We start from the raw sequence: 17838 nt of genomic DNA, 5'->3' as shown, positions 1-17838 counted from the left end.
GTGGTAGCTTTCGGCACTGGCACTACTCCATTTTTCGTTCTCGTACGGAAGTAACCGCTGTGCTGCACACAAGACTATTAAGCATGGCATGCTCCCAGCGAGACGACGGCAATATTAACACCCCAACGTCAATTGGGCCTGCCTCGGTTGCGCGTATTGTCACCGTGATGGACGTAAAAAGATTGACAACAGCTTTTTAAGTTAGTTGAATGTACCGATGCTAAAACAAGCGTACGCTTGTGTGCACTGTGTTGCGCATTTGCGCAACGGAATAATCTACGATAATATGATTTTAAAAAATACATATATATCAGGTGAGGTAAGGCTGTATATATTAATGTAATGGGGTTTAAACAACACGAAGAGGATGACGTCTAAACAAGAAAAGATAATTCATTCGCAAACCATGAGATGCCATTTTCTTATTCTCTCATTGTCCTAGGAATATTACTAGGCCAGTGATGGTACCCTTCTGCGAATAGGACACAAAAAGCTCTTAGATAAAACCCATTTACTCAAGTGCAGCAATGCTGCGTATGCGTTCAATTATCTTTCTTCTTTCACTTTGAAGAACCGTACAACCCTTTCACTTTGAAGAACCGTACAACCAGGACAACTGGTCGCACTTCCAGTTAGGGCGCAACTGGGACCACTTGCTTCCAATTTAACTGGTTATGGTTTCCAACTGGGATCAGCTTCTTCCAGTTCAACTGGTCATGGTTCCCGTTGGTGGCCAGTTGAGCTGTAACTGGAACCAGCTGCTAACTGGGACCAGTTGCAACTGGAATTAACTGGGACCAGTTGAGTTGTAACTGGGACCAGCTGCTAACTGGGACCAGTTGCAACTGGAATCAACTGGGACCAGTTGTTTCCCAACTGGAACCATTTGGTCCCAGTTGATACCAGTTGATACCAGGTGAAACCAGTTGGGTTCCCAGTTACTCATTTTCACCTGGGTAATTCTTGTGTACAGATGAGGGTCCCAGAATATAAATACTTAAAGCAGGACCCTCAGTTAAAAACTACATCAAAAATAAATTTAAAAAAATAGATGATTAGCACATGGTGCACAAGCGTTGTTAACACCGTTGTCAAATGTGACAGTTGAGAGAAGGTGTCTGCTTCAAATACCTGCCTGACTTGAGGCCATCCTGATGTGTCTGATGGTTTGTCATCTAGGACGGATGACTCCTCGCTGGCAGTTCCATTATTTCTCTGGAAACCAGCCTTCCTAAAGCAATTTTTGATCAGTTTTCAGTTGTTGCCAAATGCGGGCCAACACTTCGACTGGGAATCTGACGTCTATTTTCGATTCCGAACTCGCTCTATAGGCAAAAACCGATAGTAACTTCCCAGAAAAATGATTTTTAGTGTTCTGTAAAAATATATATTTATATATTAGTCCTTCTTCACTTATCAATTCACTACGTTTGTGACAAAAAAATAATTATTGCGATAGGATAAGTAGAACAAAAGATAGCGTTGCTCCAATACACTGGCACCATCAGAAAACTTCCTTTGAGGAAATGGATAAAAAGTTTGTTTGTTTGCGACCCCCTCGGCATTATCTCTCAAAATGTTCCAGGAGAGCAGTCAGGTTGCATCCTGTCCTGGTGCTTTTTTTTTTTCACTGCCTTAGCAAGGCCAAGTGATGCTGCCCTTTTTAGTAGACCGTGTAATATGCTGCAAGTCCTTTTCTTTTGCCCTGCTGGACTGACCCATTGGGTGTTATATCCGTGTCCAACTTTGCTAGCACGGCTTCATCTGCACGCTTGTTGCTACTCAGCCTCTGCGACAGCTGCCTCTACTGAAAACAGTGACCAGTGCCGTTGTTTTGCTAGCAAGCTCCAGATTAACGAGTGGAGACCCCCATTCGAGTTCAGAATCTTTCCCCTCGGGCACCTCTTCACTACGCTCCTTTCTGACAAGCTCTGGTACTCTGGCAAAAAAGCTGAAGTCATGTCACTAAGCAAATTGTAACAATATGGCTAGGTGGGCTAGTTTGTATCTCATGACTAAAAAAACTTAGAGCGCAAATAAACGACTTAGGACAAAGAAAGATACACACACGAGAAGCACTTGTCATGTGTGTATCTTTCTTAGTCCTACGTCGTTTATTTGCGCTCAAAGTTTTTAGTTAAGCAAATTGTACTTGCGCCTTGGCTCTGTCTCGCCTTTGGCCTTTCCTGCATTGTGATGGCACCAAGAATGCTTGTCAGCTGGCCGCAGTCTGTGGTTTGGGCAGCTGTCAGTGGAAGTGACATCATGAAAAGTTCCTATCACTGCATGGCTCATGGCTTCCACATCACCCACATGTGATATCAGTGCTCGCCCATAGTAGACAACCAACCTGTCGACCAGTTTAACTGTCAACCTTTCCTTGCCTTTGAGACTTCGTTTGCCTTCCCCTTCATGTTGCTGTAGTAAGTTGGGGAGTGCGGAGACCATGCGTTTCTTCACTTGGTTCAGGTAATCCTCTTTTTTCACTTCAGTGTGGCCTTTTAATGTCTTTGATTGCGTTATACATGCGGCTGTCACTGTTGCATAACATGGTGGTATAACGAAGGTCATGCCACTGAAGCGACCACTCAAACAAAATTTTCCCTGCTTTTACCTTTATCTGGCCGGCCTGTGTTTTTTGCACTGGTGGCACTCCCAGGTCTGAGGCTGGCGGTAGGAGGTGCGACTCGCGCAGTGCTGGGCAGTATCGAAGATACATGTATCTTAGATACTATCTTAGATACTCTATGGGTATCTTGTATCTGTATCGCGATACGTCTCGAAAGACTAGTATCTGTATCTGTATTTCCGATACATTAGAAGATGTATCGTGTATCTTAAGATACAAGATACTTCTATCGCAACACAACCACGCGAAACAATAATCGCTGGCCAAGCTCCGATTCTCACGCTGGTACTGGTGCCACTAAGCCATCTGAATAAGTCTAAGGGCAGTGACGTTATCTTATTTTACGCCAGAGTAATCCAGTGAGGGTCGAAGATCAGGAAGACAAGCATGCGGAGGTCTACGCCCAGCCCACGTACCTTTTGTTCTCTCGATTTCTTTTCTTTTTAGTTGCGCCAATACTGCGACACTTGCTCTTAGCCACTGTCTTGCACCACGTACTCCAGTGCGTGCGGCGTGTATCGCGCAAATTCTGATGTTGTTACAGTGTCGTTATTAGGGAGTTTTAGTGCCGCCGCCCCAAAGCGGCTTGGGTACGTAAGCCCTTGCGTTCCTTTGTATTCTCCGTGGATGCAGCTGGGAGTACAAAGGAACGCAAGAGCGTGCGTAGGCGGGCCGCTTGGGGGCCCCGGCACTAAAACTCTCTAATGAAGATTCTCTTGCCTCTTGCTCCGTAATGAAATGTGATGCGTGCAAGAATGGGGTTGCTTTGCGTCGCGTGGATTTTACATATCAGCGATTTGAAGGACCTCGTGGATGTAAGTTTGACTTGCATGCAATGAATTAACTTATATGCAAATAAGATTCTAACAACTTCAGCACCACTGGTACTGATGCTAGATCTAATAGAGCAAGCATTTACCTAAGAGAAAATATCTTGACGTACCGTATTTTTCACTTTCATCTACATTTATTCAAAGAATTTATGAAATCATAATTTGATTATTAGCACAAGTGCTTTCTTAGCTGTCATTTTGCATCACATACATTACCTAGGTCGCTGCACTGTTTTTCCGGTCTGGTCACTGCAGTATGTCTTTTGTAACGCGCTCCCAAAATAAGATTTCTGCTTTATTCTTCTAACTATCTGCTTTATTTCTACTACTGTTTACAGATTTACACGTTGCCAAGGCGATTTTGAGAACAAATATATTATTATGTGGGCGTGCCTTGAATATACAGTACAAAATATTCTGCTTACCGCTTAAGAAAATAGCGAAATTGAGTTTTCATTATAATAACGGAAATCATTAGGAGCCATCTTAAAGTTGTTAGGAAGGGGATTTGAGAAAAGTTCTTTTACTGAATGCTCCGTTTTACTCATGAGCGTCCCAACGAGTCGTTTCAGGCAATTCTCCATAGGCACTGAATTTTCTATTGTCTCAACAGGTAAGTTGACGATACTTCATGCTGATAGCTAATAAGGGCGCCGTCTGTATTGTGTTTCTGTACTCATTCAATGTGAATGTTTGATACACAACCACCTCTCTATTTTACTTATATTTGTTTTCTTGTCTTAGGCCTCCTTAAATATTTTTCGTATTACTAATCGCCATGTAATGGAAGCTATAAGCGGCAATAGCGCGAATAGCGGCGGTGTCCTGCGACGTTTTGTGCTACTATACAATACGTCTGAGACATTTTGTGAATAAGCAATTGCAATTTATGGGGCATTTATGCGAAGTCTCTCTGGGCGGAGCTTACACTTTTTCTTAGGCTGTAACTGACTGTAGAAAATCATCATTACTCAGCTTCGAAACAATTGCTTTGTCTCTCCATGATTTTTTCACTCGTTGAAGAAAAATTGCTAAAATATTCTACGTTAGTGAGTATATAAACAAAGAATCCCTTACGCTAAATAGAACATGGAAATTCATTGCAGTTTTACGTCATCTACGTATACACTAGGGGTCTCAAACTCAGCTTATGGTCGGCGGGCCGCAGTCGCGAAATTTAGCTCCAAGGGCCGGGACAGTGATGATGGTGGGGTCGGAGAGAGTTTGAACAAAATGACGTTGCCATTTGAAAGAAAGCCTTTCCAATATCTCATATATAGGTCATTTCTGAAGGGGATTTGGAGTCAGGATTCGAGAAACATCGATACCGATGTACACAACGAGTGAAATCTGGACGCGGATTGAAATGTAGTCTTTGTTCCACGATTATGTCTCAGCACATGGTGACCACATGTTCCTCACGAAAGAAATGCTTGAGACCAGTCATATGTCTGTGTAGCTCACGAACATACTTATTTAGAAAATAAAAACAAATGGGACGGAGACGGTCATGTGTGCCGGCCGGGCCGCTAGCGAACGCTCTCAAACCCCGTATACACCATGCGTCCCTCCCCCTCCCCCCCCCCTCCCAAAAAAAAAGAGTCGCTACCAGCGTTGCTGCTGCTGTACACCTGTCCGGATATATGGTATTGTGCAAACTGTCTTTTACGGACAAGGTAAAAGTCCACACCGGCCGGTATTTGCGCCGCCGTGCGAAGGCTTCTTAGTGACGTTATTCTGATTATATGGCAACCCGCTATAGCTTGTGGCAAGCTGAGCAGCGACTCTCATCAACTGCAAAATTGACAAGCAAGAACCACTGTCAGCGAAGTGTATAAAGAGTTGTCCTGTGAAGAAGCTAAAACAAGCCCCAATAAGTTGTTTTGGAAGGAGACTAATGTACTTTGAGCAAGAAGGGCGAAACTTTTAAGACATTAACAGACATTTCATTCAAGTGAAACAATATAGGTCAGCCCGGTTAGGAAATTTTCAAGCATACATTCTCATGTAGAGGCATTTGCTGCTAGACTATATGGATGTATATTAACAAATTTGAGAATGTATCGAAGTATCTTAAGATACAATTGCCAAGTATCGTATCGGATACAATTATTGCGGCAGTATCTTGTATCTGTATCTCCAATACTTTTTGCCTCGGTATCTTGTATCGTATCGCGATACAATTTCAAAGTATCTTTGCCCAGCCCTGGACTCGCGGAACTGTAAGTGGGACCAAGCCCAGCGAGTTGTTGTTTCCCGCGGGGCCCTGGAAGACTGGCTCCACCCACAATAACTACCAACAAAAATTTCAATAATGCATGTTTATTCTCTCTGAGCTTGAAAGAGCGCTATAAAAAATAATAAATAAAAAGAACAAAAACCAAAAAAAGAAGCACACAGCAGGTTGATCAAGCTGCAGTTGTTGTACGATTGTCTTTAAAGGGGGTACCGGCATGCGATGGCCTCCATCAGGCCGATGGAACTTGTCCTTTACGTCGGGACATGTGTTAACAGACCTCCACCAGAGCAAGACGAGGTGGGAACGCGTCAGAGTTGGAGTCGTTTTGTTGCCATTGTGAATGAGTCGTTGCTTTGCTTTCTGCCACTTGCTTTCGATGCGCTGTGTGTTAGCGCTCGTTGAACGGTCAATGAAGTTGACGCTGTGGTTCACTGTGTGCCAGGTGAGGTTTAGCGGCATTGTGTCGTGGCTAGCGACATCCCACGAAGGAACAGGAACGTGGCTGGCGGGGACGCCGGCGAGCCACGGGCACGGAGTGGCGCAGAGCGCCGAAGAAAGCAGCCGGACTCAAGCTCTGCTCGTCGCACACTGAACAAAACTGTATTTTACACGTCGCCTCTAAAGCGGGGCCCCTTACGGCGCATACATTCCGTCGTTAGCGAGTGAGGCGCCACACAGCAACTGGAAACCGAAACTGAAACTACTGCGCCAAAATATCACAATACCACAGGCGTCCCATTGGGATCCAAAAGGCCGGGTACGCACCGATATGCGGCCTGCTCATCACTGAACACCGTCGTGCCAGGAAGAACGTTCTTTGCGATCAGGGGAATGAGGGTGGCTGCGTCTCTTTTGTCGACTTCGAACAGCCTGAGCTCCTTCGTGGATACGCACAGCATGCGAAAACTTCACGGGCCCTGTTCGACACACCACCGTAGTTGTTGTGGCACCTGGGAGGAACACCGTCACCAGTCAGGAGGCGACCTCGGTTCGCCTTGCGTCTGCCCCTCATCAGGAACTCGTCCATTTGGACCGCCTGGCCTACTCCTCCAATCGGCAGCTGTTGGAGAAGCACTGCCAGAGCCACTTCTCTGATATTTCTCCAGTCGGTTTGTGTATTGTTATTCATCTTGAACTCCTTCTCTGTCACTTCCTTTGTGTTCCTCGACAAGAACCCTTTAACCATGGCGTAGGTCAGCCATATTATCTCTCAAGCGATGTTCAGACATCCAAGTACGTGCCGACAAGCAAAATACGAGCCTTGCCCTTGCCTACCATGCAGTGTCTGTCCCACGAAGCTGAGACAGCTGTGCCTGCTTACGCTTGCACCAACACACATCTCCATCTTGGCAAAACTTGTGACTGGTGGCACCGTCCCTCGAGCAAGAGTGAAAGTAGGACACCCGGACAGCACAGTACACATCCCGTGCACTGCCTCTGTTGCTGGTAATCGCGACCTGAAAGTAGCCTTGCAGCTTGTCAATCGTTGCGTCTTTCAACTTCTCTCCTCTTGGCGTCTTCAATTTCTGGAGGGCATTTCCAAATTCTTTTGGGACATGATTTGTGCAATCTTCCTTTAGTACAGGAGCACTTTCATGAATATCCAGTTCTGAAATGGCAGTATGGGCTTTACTGTCCCCATCAGAAAGAAACGTTGTAAACTGCGGAGGTGTGGCATAGAAGTCTGTCCTCTTCCATAGCCTCGGTCTCCACAGCGCGGGCCGAGCAGGTCGTGTTTTTCTCACACGTGGGTGCTTGAAAGGCCTGCCAGATTTTTTCCTCTCCATTCTCCGGTGCCTTGTGCCTGTTGACATCCACTTGTCAACTACCTTTCTCACTTTTGGGTCTGCACCAGGTTCTCTCGACATACCTTTACCCATAATCTGGACCAGGTTCCCACCAACATCCAGAAACACGTCAGATGGATGGATCTCAGTGTCGATCACAACGAATAGGACGTTTGTCGGTCCATTAACAAGAGCTTGCCCTGCTCTTTGTACACAACCCATCCTGTGCGTCAGTGGTTTGTCCGTCCCCGTCTGGTTCACTGTCACGAAGTACCCAACCCTTTGTGTCCAGTATGTTATCGACACAAACCTCAGGGTGTAAGGCACCGGTGCCCTTGAACCGCTGTACTCCATTTTGACTGGGACCACTGCTGTTGTGTTTGCCCATGTGTCAATGCCGAACAAGCTTGTCCTCGTTGTTGGAAACCCAAGCTTCCTGGTCATCAGCTGTGAAAAATAAGCGAGATCAACTGCAGCCATTGAACCATCTGGTGCAGCCTTCCCATATTTCCCCATGTTGTGTTCGATCTTAGTTATGCAACCATCGATTGTCAATCTGCAGACAATGTGGGTCATTCTTCTCAGTTTGTCTTAGTTTATTACGACCTCACTTAACAGCATGCACCTGAGATACGCAGCCTTGTCTTTTTGTGTCCCGGTCGATGTCCTGACCGCCTCCAGCAATAATAAGATGGCTTCGGGTCCAACGTAGCAGGAAAGGCAAAAAAACCTGTTTGCCTGGAAATCACCGATGGGTCTGCTCAAAACTTCTGCTATTGCACGGTAGCGCTGTTCTTTCAAGTCCCACTATGCCCGCTCTAACTTGAGGGTCAATGCGAACAAAGCGCATAGGTACCCATGTCAGAAATACAGCATGCTCTTTCTTCTGACCAGCATTTGTTGTCTCCCATTTCAGTAAACTCGCACTCTGTGGGTCTGGCCAGCTCCATGGTGTTATGTCGCTTGGATTTTTCGCTATTGTTTGATAGACCATTTGGTCCAAGCATGGGGCCTTGCCGGCGTTTAAGTCCATTGCCTGTGGCGAGCTCTGTTTCCAGTAGGTTTGGCATATTTGTAGAGGGAGTAATTGATTTTCATCTATCTGCTTTGTGGATTGTGGCATTCTTCATTTGTTTTTTTTGGCATGTTTTCACGTGATGGCTGCCACCCCTTCACAACTGGTTGGACAAGGGCCCCAGTACCCATTCTACCGCCCACTAAACATCCCGTTTCATTTTCCGTACCCGAAATCCCTACCCAATCGAGAAGGGGTGTCCATCCCACCTCATAGTTGGAGGGCCCCTCAAAGTCTAAGCGCAGCCCCGTAACAAGTGAAATGGCCGTGCCCACACCATTATGGCTCTTGTGGCCTATTTTCTGCCATGTTCCATTGAACATGGCTACGTTTGTAGATCCTGCCTTGCCTGCTGTCAGCTCTCTGTCTCGTGTGAGGTTTTCGGCCCCAACTTTCTGAGCGGCAGGCACCTTTTTGCTAATAGCAGTGAAAGTCTTATGATTCACTGGTTTCGGAGCACAAAGGCTTGCGCATAATTGTGCATGCTGCTCATGTCCGATGGCGATTACATGTGCTGCGACCACCTTCTTCGCGTTCACCAGTAAATGTGGTGTGGGAAATTATAACGACAAATTTTTGACTAAGGCAATCATTTCTGTTAGATGTAAAAGAGCTAGTGCCAATTTCTCAATTTTGCCACATATCTGATGAGTTGGCGCCGGAGACGAGTTCTTGCGTTTCACTACTGCGACCGATTTGTTGCGACAGCCTTCATAAACAGAAAACCGACGAAAACTTATTTCACCTTTCTTGTGCCTTTCTGCACAATTAACTGGAATGCAACTCTTCAGTAAACCCGTCTTTTTTTCTCTCTTTTTTTTTGCATGACAACAAACGGCACACGTACGAACAAAACTACGGTGGTAACTACGGTAGGCATGGTGGTGGATGCCTGTCGTGCAAAACAAAATGCCCGACTACACTGCCACTTTATTTTCGTGGCATAGGGGCAGTGGAACAGGGTCTTGTCGTTGCCCGTTGTGCGAATGCATAACTCCTTGGTGCCGAGTTCATTGATCACGTAGCCAGCGGGAATGTCCAAAAAGATCGGAGTCTCATCCGCGTTTCCAATCTGGCCTACGGGGTACTTCTTCTCTCTCCTCATCTTAGTCACATAGCGCTGGAACTCAACGAGCTTCTCTTCATACTCGGCCGGAAGCTTCTGGCAAATCGAAGTCCTTTGGCGAAGTGAGAATCCCGCACGACGCATAAACTTCTGCACTCACGAGCGACTGGCCTTAAAGGTGTCACGGGGCAGGCTGGCCTCACGTGCAAGCTCCCTTGCCTTGATCCTGGATGAGTTCGGCATTGACAGGCAGAAACTGGCCGCAATGTTGGCGCACGAATTCTGCCAGGTGCTCTTCGATTTTCGGGAAACGGCCGGTCTTGGGCCCACGGAACACCTTATGAGTCGGTGCGGCTTGGAAGACGCGGTCACGGCACTTCCTCCAGCCTCGAACGGTCGACTCCGTCACACCGAGATGCCATGCCGCACTTGAATTGCCCTTCTCTTCGGCCAGCAGGATCGCCTGTTCTTAAACGCGGTAGTGTATTGATTCCGCTTGTTCACTATAACAGGCAAGGCAGAAGAAAGTGCGATCCGAACACAGTGGCGAGCGAGTGCAAGGCGTAGAGAGGTGAAGTTATTTCGAAATGATTGTTATCCACGTGTTGCCACTGTGGCTCCCATGGCGCTAGCAGCGCTAGCGGCACAATGTGATCGTCACAGCATACCATAGTGGCTGTTCGAGAAGCACTCCAGAGCCACTTCCCTGACATAATTTCTCCAGTCGGTCCGCGTATTGTTACTCATCTTGAACTCCTTCACTGTCAGTTCCTTTGTGTTCCTCGACGAGAACCCTTTAACCATGGCGTAGGTGAGCCATATTATCTTTTTGCTGTTGGAGGAAAAAATAAAACTGATTAATGGGCTTAATATCCGCACGCAATGCTCGAGTAAGATATAGCAGCGTTGGAAAAGTATTTTGAATCGATTTCAAGCAATTCAGATTTCATGTGCACACAGTTTCATTTGCAGTTCGCATTCACAAAAATGCGGCCGCGGCATCCGTGAGCCAACGTCATGCGTGTAGTTCCTCAACCGCGGTTACAGAAGAGAACGCAACTGTACATGGCCTAAAGACTTTCCCTGCTTGGCACTTGCCTTACCTTGCGGTAAACGTTTGTCCCGCATTGTTGACAAGATTTTGCAAATCCCCTACAATAACTACATTTACTCACTTTATTCGTGACTTTCTTTATTAACATAAATTGCTGCGAAATGTCAGGCTCGTGTGCCAGTCTGAGACACACCGGCATCATACATTTCTTTGAAAGGAATAAAACGGGTAGGAAAGACGCGAAAGGCATCTCTGAACGAATCGCACAGGGTATGCCAAAGCACGGAAAAACAGCGTGAATATATTCCAACCCAGACCATAGAGACCTCTGCTTAAATTAATTCATTCATTTTTACAGTCACATTCACGAAATTAGCTTTTTCCATAAATATAAAAAAAGGTTGTGCATAAAGTGCAAAGGAGTGTCAGCATGCATGTTGCACCAACCAGCTAGGAACAGCGGCTAACTTTCAGGTGCAATTTCCTATTTCGTCGTGCTTCTCTTGACTGATTAAGACCCTTAATATAATAAAAGTGCAGCCTTGTTAGCACATAAAAGCACACGACTGCCGATGTGAAATCATCAGCATGCAATTTGCATCCTATGGCATAACCAAACTTAGCTTTCACTAGAATCATGACATCGACTATGCTGTCGCTACACAGCTCCTCTCGACTGAAGGAGGTTGTAAATATTCCCTCAAATTTTTTCACTGCTTCAAAGAGCAACTTGGAAGGATACAGCAAGCCTCCCCTGTCACAAATTTCTGTGAACTTTGAAACTCTGCTACTGACGTGAGAGTTCTGCAAAAGAAGAGAGTGGCAGTTCTCACATTTGTTGCGAGTAAGAAATTTCCGTGCAACATACCCTGCCATATAATGGACAAGGCGGTCATCGCTCTTTTCCTCCACTTAAGCCCGGTGCTCGGCTGGCATACTGTTTAACCTTTGCTCTACCAGTGTCAGATTTCCAGCTTCAACTTACTCAAGTGAAGCAATGTTCCCTTCCTGCGTCAGTATTATCAGACAACTGAAGTAGTGAGACCAAGTCTTCACCGTCATCAGTATTGTCTTCGCCAAGTTATAAAAAGACAGACAATTGACAACAATAAAAAATTGAGACTGCGTTGGGTGATTGTTGGATCACACGACTGACGCTCATCTTGGCTTAGTCGAGATGTCAATAAATAACTAAAAACCCTCCCCTTCTTTATAGTCTGACAGAGCCAAAGTGCTGCACCACGTCGCACGGAGCCCATCTGCTGTCGACGGACTCAAGAAGCCGCAAACTACTTTTGCATGCAACATCCAGTGCGACAAAAAACTCAAGGAATTCCTTCAGAGTTTTCACGTTCTCGGATCCTGGACGAAGGGCTCTGGCTGGAAACCGAAAAGTCGTGATCTTGATCACTTTGTTGATAGCCCTGAAACAATGTGAAATTCACTTTAGTATGCATGTCTTGCTCTAAAAAAATGCACAAGTACTCGCTGCTCAGTTTTCCTTAAACGTGAACAACAGTAATTTTGCTTACGTGAAAAATGATAATGTTGCATCGATCTCCCCCTATGACGACTCCAACGTGTCCTTATAGAAGTTCAGGCCATGTAAAACGCTGTCCCCAAACAGCTGAAACACCAGAGTCACTCGCATCTTCTCAATGCCTCAGGAACCACATCATCGTCACTTTCGTCATGGTTCAAAAGTTGAAATTTCCGCTTTGTCGCCGCAGTAGCAGATAGCATATTCAAAATGTCGGCTTGTGTCTCCTCTGCACGTCACCACGGCATGCAGGCGCATCACCACCGCATACAGACGCTTCACCACCGCAAGCGTACGCATCAACACTACACGCAGAAATGTCAGCACCGCACATGGTAGCATTGTAAACACTGGACACAGACCCACCTTCAAAGCCGCTGTCATGTGTAAGGAGATACCTTTCAAAGATGACGACGAGGAAAAAGCATAAGAAGCATTCGAAAAGGCACGTGCGCGCGTGCACAGAGAGGCACGTGGCTCGAGGTGCATGACCCGAGCTGTGATTGAACGTGGAACTAAGCTGAGCTGGCATTGTCTGTGTGGCTCCTGTCAAAGAAGTTTGGTTCCCCATCTCTGCACTGGTGGCAGGAACAGCAAGTGTTCGATTCCGGGAGGCCGTGACGCTGGCATTCCGAGGCGTGGCCGTTGACCTCTACTATGTTCGGGCGAGGCTCCTCGGAGGTGCCGCAGCTTCCTGTGGTCACCCCCAGAAGCAGACCAGACTCTCATTACAATAGACCATGACAGTCTGACAAAAAAAAGGCTCAGACTTTTCTTTAGCATTTTAGTCATACACAGCTGTCACTCTGTGAGGCTTTTCTTGTTGAGTAGGGAATACAAAAAGAGTGAAACTCCTTCGCTTCGCCGCTGAACTTCACTAATTTCCTCACTGGAGGCCTGCCTTCATTCTTTTGGTGTCCCTCACGAGACAAATTCTGCCATTGTTTACAAACAGCAGCAATTTGTCTTCGGCGCCCGTAGTTAGAGTTGTCAAGGTACACTCTATTCACCATGCGATGACGATGAGCTTTTGCCTCAGCTGTCTTACATGCAGACATTCTTTGAATTCTACTCGGGGATTGGCCCTCGGTGATAAGTTCATCAGGTGGCAGTACACCAAGCTCTTGCAGGATGTGTTCAAAGCTTGAATGTCCCTTATTAAACCACAACACGGCTATTGCAGCTGCAGTTTCCACTGCTGTCCGGGACGCAAACTTTGTCGTCGGACACAAAAGCCAGATTTTGCTGTTCAAAGATTCTGCAGCATTTTGTCTTTCCTTGTAGGCGGCGAACCAGCAGCTTTTCATCTGTGAGGCGCTTGTATATAGGAAGCACAGCCAATCCGTGTGCCTTGGTCAAGATTGGTGTGTGGTTCGGTGTAGGCTCCCCAAGGGCTCGCCTGGGCTTGCTCCAGGAAGGCACCCCTTCTGGACAGTATGTCTGGCTGCTTGCGGTGTTGCTGGAGGATGAGTGAAAGTAAGAGGCCCAGATGGCACGATGCATCTTCAGGGGATCACTCCTGTTGGTTGTTATAGCAATACGATAATAGTTCTACAACTTCTGAATTGTGCCATCTTTCAACTTTTCTCCGCGTCGAAGTCACGTTGGGAGCTTCCGAGTTGCAGTGCCTAGACGCTTGCCCACATGATTTGTGCAATCCTCCCTGTCCACAACTACTTCACCGTACGCCTTGTCCTCAGTGACAGCGGTGTATGCTTTGCTATCCCCATCACTGAGGAACTTCGTGAAGCGTAATGGTGTTTCATATGAGGGCGTCCTGCACCATATACACAAAGCTGCCTCAGTCTCCATAACATGAGAGGAGCATTCGGTATTTTTTTCACAGACGGGACTGTGAAATGCCTGCCATATTTCCTCCTCAGCACCCAAGTCCTGGTGCCGGCTGTAAGCAAGGTTCAAGAGCACCTCAAAATCTAGGCACAAACCAGTGCCCACAGACACAGCAGTGCCTATTCCATTGTGGCTCCTGTGCCCTCTCTTTTGCCATGTTCCATCATACATGATAGCAACATCAGCTCTATCCATCATCTCTTTTGTTTTGATCCTTGCCTTCGCAAGATGCTCTTGCACAGCTTCGACAGCTGTGGCATGAAACTTTTTGCCAATTGCAATAAAAGTCTGGGATGCATGGGTGTTGGCAGGCCAAGAATAGCGCAAAAATGCGATAGCTCTTCATGTCTTCTGAAGTCGAGGTCATCTAGAGTCGAGTGATCTGCGAATTATCTGTGCAGCTTCCTGAAATTATTGTGCTGGTTTTTTTTTTTGTGGCCTAACAGTTCGACAGTCTTCCAGATAGTGTCCTGGCTTGCTTTCTGGAACCATGACTTGTCGATGGCTTGAAGTACAGTTCGTGCTATGAGGGAGAGTCCATGTGGGCACATCGACACCTAATTTCTTAAATTTCCACAGCCGACAGCCCTCAACAACCCTTGCTTGATCAAATGAACTTGTGCAGAAAATGGATCTGTAGAGCCATGGTGAATGAGATGGTAGCAGCTTTTCAGTAACAAATGCATCTTTGTTCGGCTAAATCAAGTCCTCATAAACACTTGCAGACGAGGACAAAGAAAAATGAAGGTAGCGACACAAGGGCTGTGTCCTTAGCAACTAGCCTAGGTTTCTCTTCTTGTGGATATACATATAATAAGTTATAAAAAGAAATGGGCCACATTGACGAAAAGACGAAAAAAATATTTATTGCAAGCAAATTACATGTTTGAATCTTCATGTCGCTCTCATCGAGCACTTCAGATAAACTTCTCGTACCACGCTGTCTGTCAGCCAGTACGACGCGTTGCGCACCCACTGTGCCACAGTGCTCTAAAGAGCTCTATTCACACGTCTCGTCAGTGTCTGAGGCTTGTTGTCCTACTCCATCTAATCCTATAGAGTGCCTCCACCCGACCCTTAAACGGCTTGTTTAGTGCCAACGTTGAGATGCTGCAGAACAGGAGTTGAGCTGCTTGGGATGACCGCCAACTGACGATCCGCATTGGCCACGGTTCTTTTCACGTGTTCCGTGATGTGGTCACGGAATCAGTCGAGCACCATGCTTTTGGGCTTGAGGAGACCGCCTGGGTGCCAAATGGAGATAAGGCAGAACCATTCGAGGACAGTCTCCTCAGAGAAAAATCCCTTTTCGTTCACGCGCACGATTACTTTCGGGGGTAGTTTCTCTTTGATCTTGGCCTTGCATTTAAAAGCAATAAAAGCTGGAATCTTGTAGCCGTCAGTGATGCAGCACAACATTACTGTAGATTGGTTATGCTCGTTTCCTGTCATTGGACACTGTTGCGAGCCCAGTGTTCTCATATCGCGAGCTGGCCACTTGCGAATGAGGAATGAGAACGAGTAGAACCTAGGAGTGAACCTAGGTTCTGCACTTGCCCCCGAGGGCACGGCATGTAACAAACTTTCCCGCAGCCTTTGCTGCTACAGGTGCACGGTAGCGGCCTTTTGCTACCATGCTCATGTCTAGCCTATCCTGTGCCTAGTGCCTCACACTTTCTGGTAATCTATGATAAAATTGCTTTAGGCCAAAGCACTGAATCACCCTTTCAAGATCCCCATAGGCCTTCATCTCCTTCAGCCATTCTTCGATGTTAGCCATTAACTTGGGGGCAAACCTTGGGGATTTTTTTCTTTCACGGCATCTCTGAACTTTAGCTGGAAACCTTTAGCTGATGGCCTATACTTCTTTAGGAGGTTTGACTTTACTGCAATCCTAGACTTCCTCTTGCATTAGAAAAGTGAATATTTCCAATGCCTCACCCAGAAGTACACTCAAACCTCATTATAACGAAGTTGAAGGGCAGCCGCAGTTATTTCGTTATATCTATTATTTCGTTATATCAATTTCAAACGACGGTGTGTTAAAGGTAGGAGTCGCGACAACTGGACACCGGTTTTACTCCGACAAGGGCTAACTAGCAGCACGGGTAGCGATCGCTCGTCGTCGTCCTTATCTTCTTTCTTGGTCAAGCCACATGTCCACTACCTAAGCAGCATGTCCAGTACCTTCATTACAATCATAACAGTTACGGCAATGTATGCTCAGATGTGCACTGAGCATACATTGCTCAGTGCCCATCTGCACCTATAAGCGTGCAAAGAAGGAAACCGCCTCGTGGCCCGATGTACCGCTACGCGACCACGCATGCGACAGAAAATAAACACAAAACAAATATTTTGCTTGCTCAATGCGCATACTGGCTATTTTATTGTCCGCTAGACCTAACCGGAAAAAAGTCCGTGATGCTCCTTTGTTTCGGACATCGCAAGCGAAGGACTTCCTTTTCAGCGGTGGCCATCGCGTTCATGCCATGTTCGCCGTCATCATGGGCGCAGAAGAAATACGTAGAAGGTCGACCGCATCGAGCGCCTGCGATGGGTCGAACGTGTGTGCATGGGAGACCACGGCGTCTTCATCGTCGCTTGCGTTGGTTTGTCCGGTGACATCTGCGACGATGGCATCGTCGCTCGGCTCCTCCGTAGTGACCGCGTCGGCATCAGCGTTGACATAATCGTAGAAAGAGTCGTCTGCCGCAACAACACCGGAGTCACCGAGTGCCTTCCATGACGCTTCAACCATATTTTCATCCACAACAGTCCCATCACTTTCAGCACTAGTGGAGTCGCACGTGGCCACTTCGCACAAGGCATGCCTGAAACATTTGCTTACTGTGCTAGCGGAAACGCTTGTGCACGCGGCTTGCAGCATTTCGATAGCCATGTACAAGTCCACCTTCGTTTCTCGCTGCAAACTCATGTTGAGGAGCACATGATCAACCAAACGTTTGCGGTAGCCTACCTTAAAACACATAGTTATTCCTTGATCAAGCGGCTGGATGAGGGAAGTACAGTTGGGCGGCAAAAACAAAAGTTCAATATTGCGAAGTGCAACAGCTTGTGTGGTGGGCTGTGCAATTGTGCAGTATTAAGGACGCCTTGCGGTTCTGCTTACGCAGTTCCTCATTCTAATTCTGCAGCCATTCCGCAAAGATGTCTCGTGTCATCCACACTCCGCGATTTGAGACATATCGGACCTTCAGGTTTTGCTTCCCTTTGAAGCATCGAGGTGATGTGCTCTTGCCGATGACGGACGCCGGCATCTTCTCCGATCCATCCACGTTCGCGCAAAGCAGCACAGTAATTCTTTGCTTGCTGTGCTTACCGCTGTGGCACAGTTCACCTCTGAGCGATAGCATTTTGTTCGGGGGCACTTCAAAAAAGAGCCCAGTCTCATCGGCATTAAAAATATCCTTATAGGCATATTTTTCTTCCAAAGGTCCAAGACATTTTCACCCACGCCGCTGCAGACTCGGCATTAATGGAGCAATACTCGCCCACTACTGTTCTGCCAACAATGTCATGTCTTTCCTTAGAGCGCTTCAGCCAGCCAGCACTGGCACTACTGGCAGCGTGTAATGTCAAAGAGAAACGAAACTGAATACTTCAAGGATGCCGAAGCGGCTTTTCCTCTGTCAATCTCTTGTAGACCGGCAGCATTGCCTTGCCTTGTGAAGGAGTCGGGATGGGAGTGTGGGGTCGTGCTGGCTCACCCAACGCCTGTGCCCGCTTATGCTTGCACCAAA

The 17838-nt window shown here is 46.9% G+C and overlaps 1 pseudogene; it reads right to left on the bottom strand.

The window, feature by feature from the left end:
- Positions 1-9828: 9828 nt before the first annotated feature.
- Positions 9829-14143, bottom strand: LOC119374198 (uncharacterized; annotated as a pseudogene).
- Between the last annotated feature and the right edge of the window lie 3695 nt (positions 14144-17838).

This window comes from Rhipicephalus sanguineus, chromosome 11 (assembly GCF_013339695.2).
Source record: "Rhipicephalus sanguineus isolate Rsan-2018 chromosome 11, BIME_Rsan_1.4, whole genome shotgun sequence".
Lineage (NCBI taxonomy): Eukaryota > Metazoa > Arthropoda > Arachnida > Ixodida > Ixodidae > Rhipicephalus > Rhipicephalus sanguineus.
This window is presented reverse-complemented; position numbering and strand designations above follow the sequence as displayed.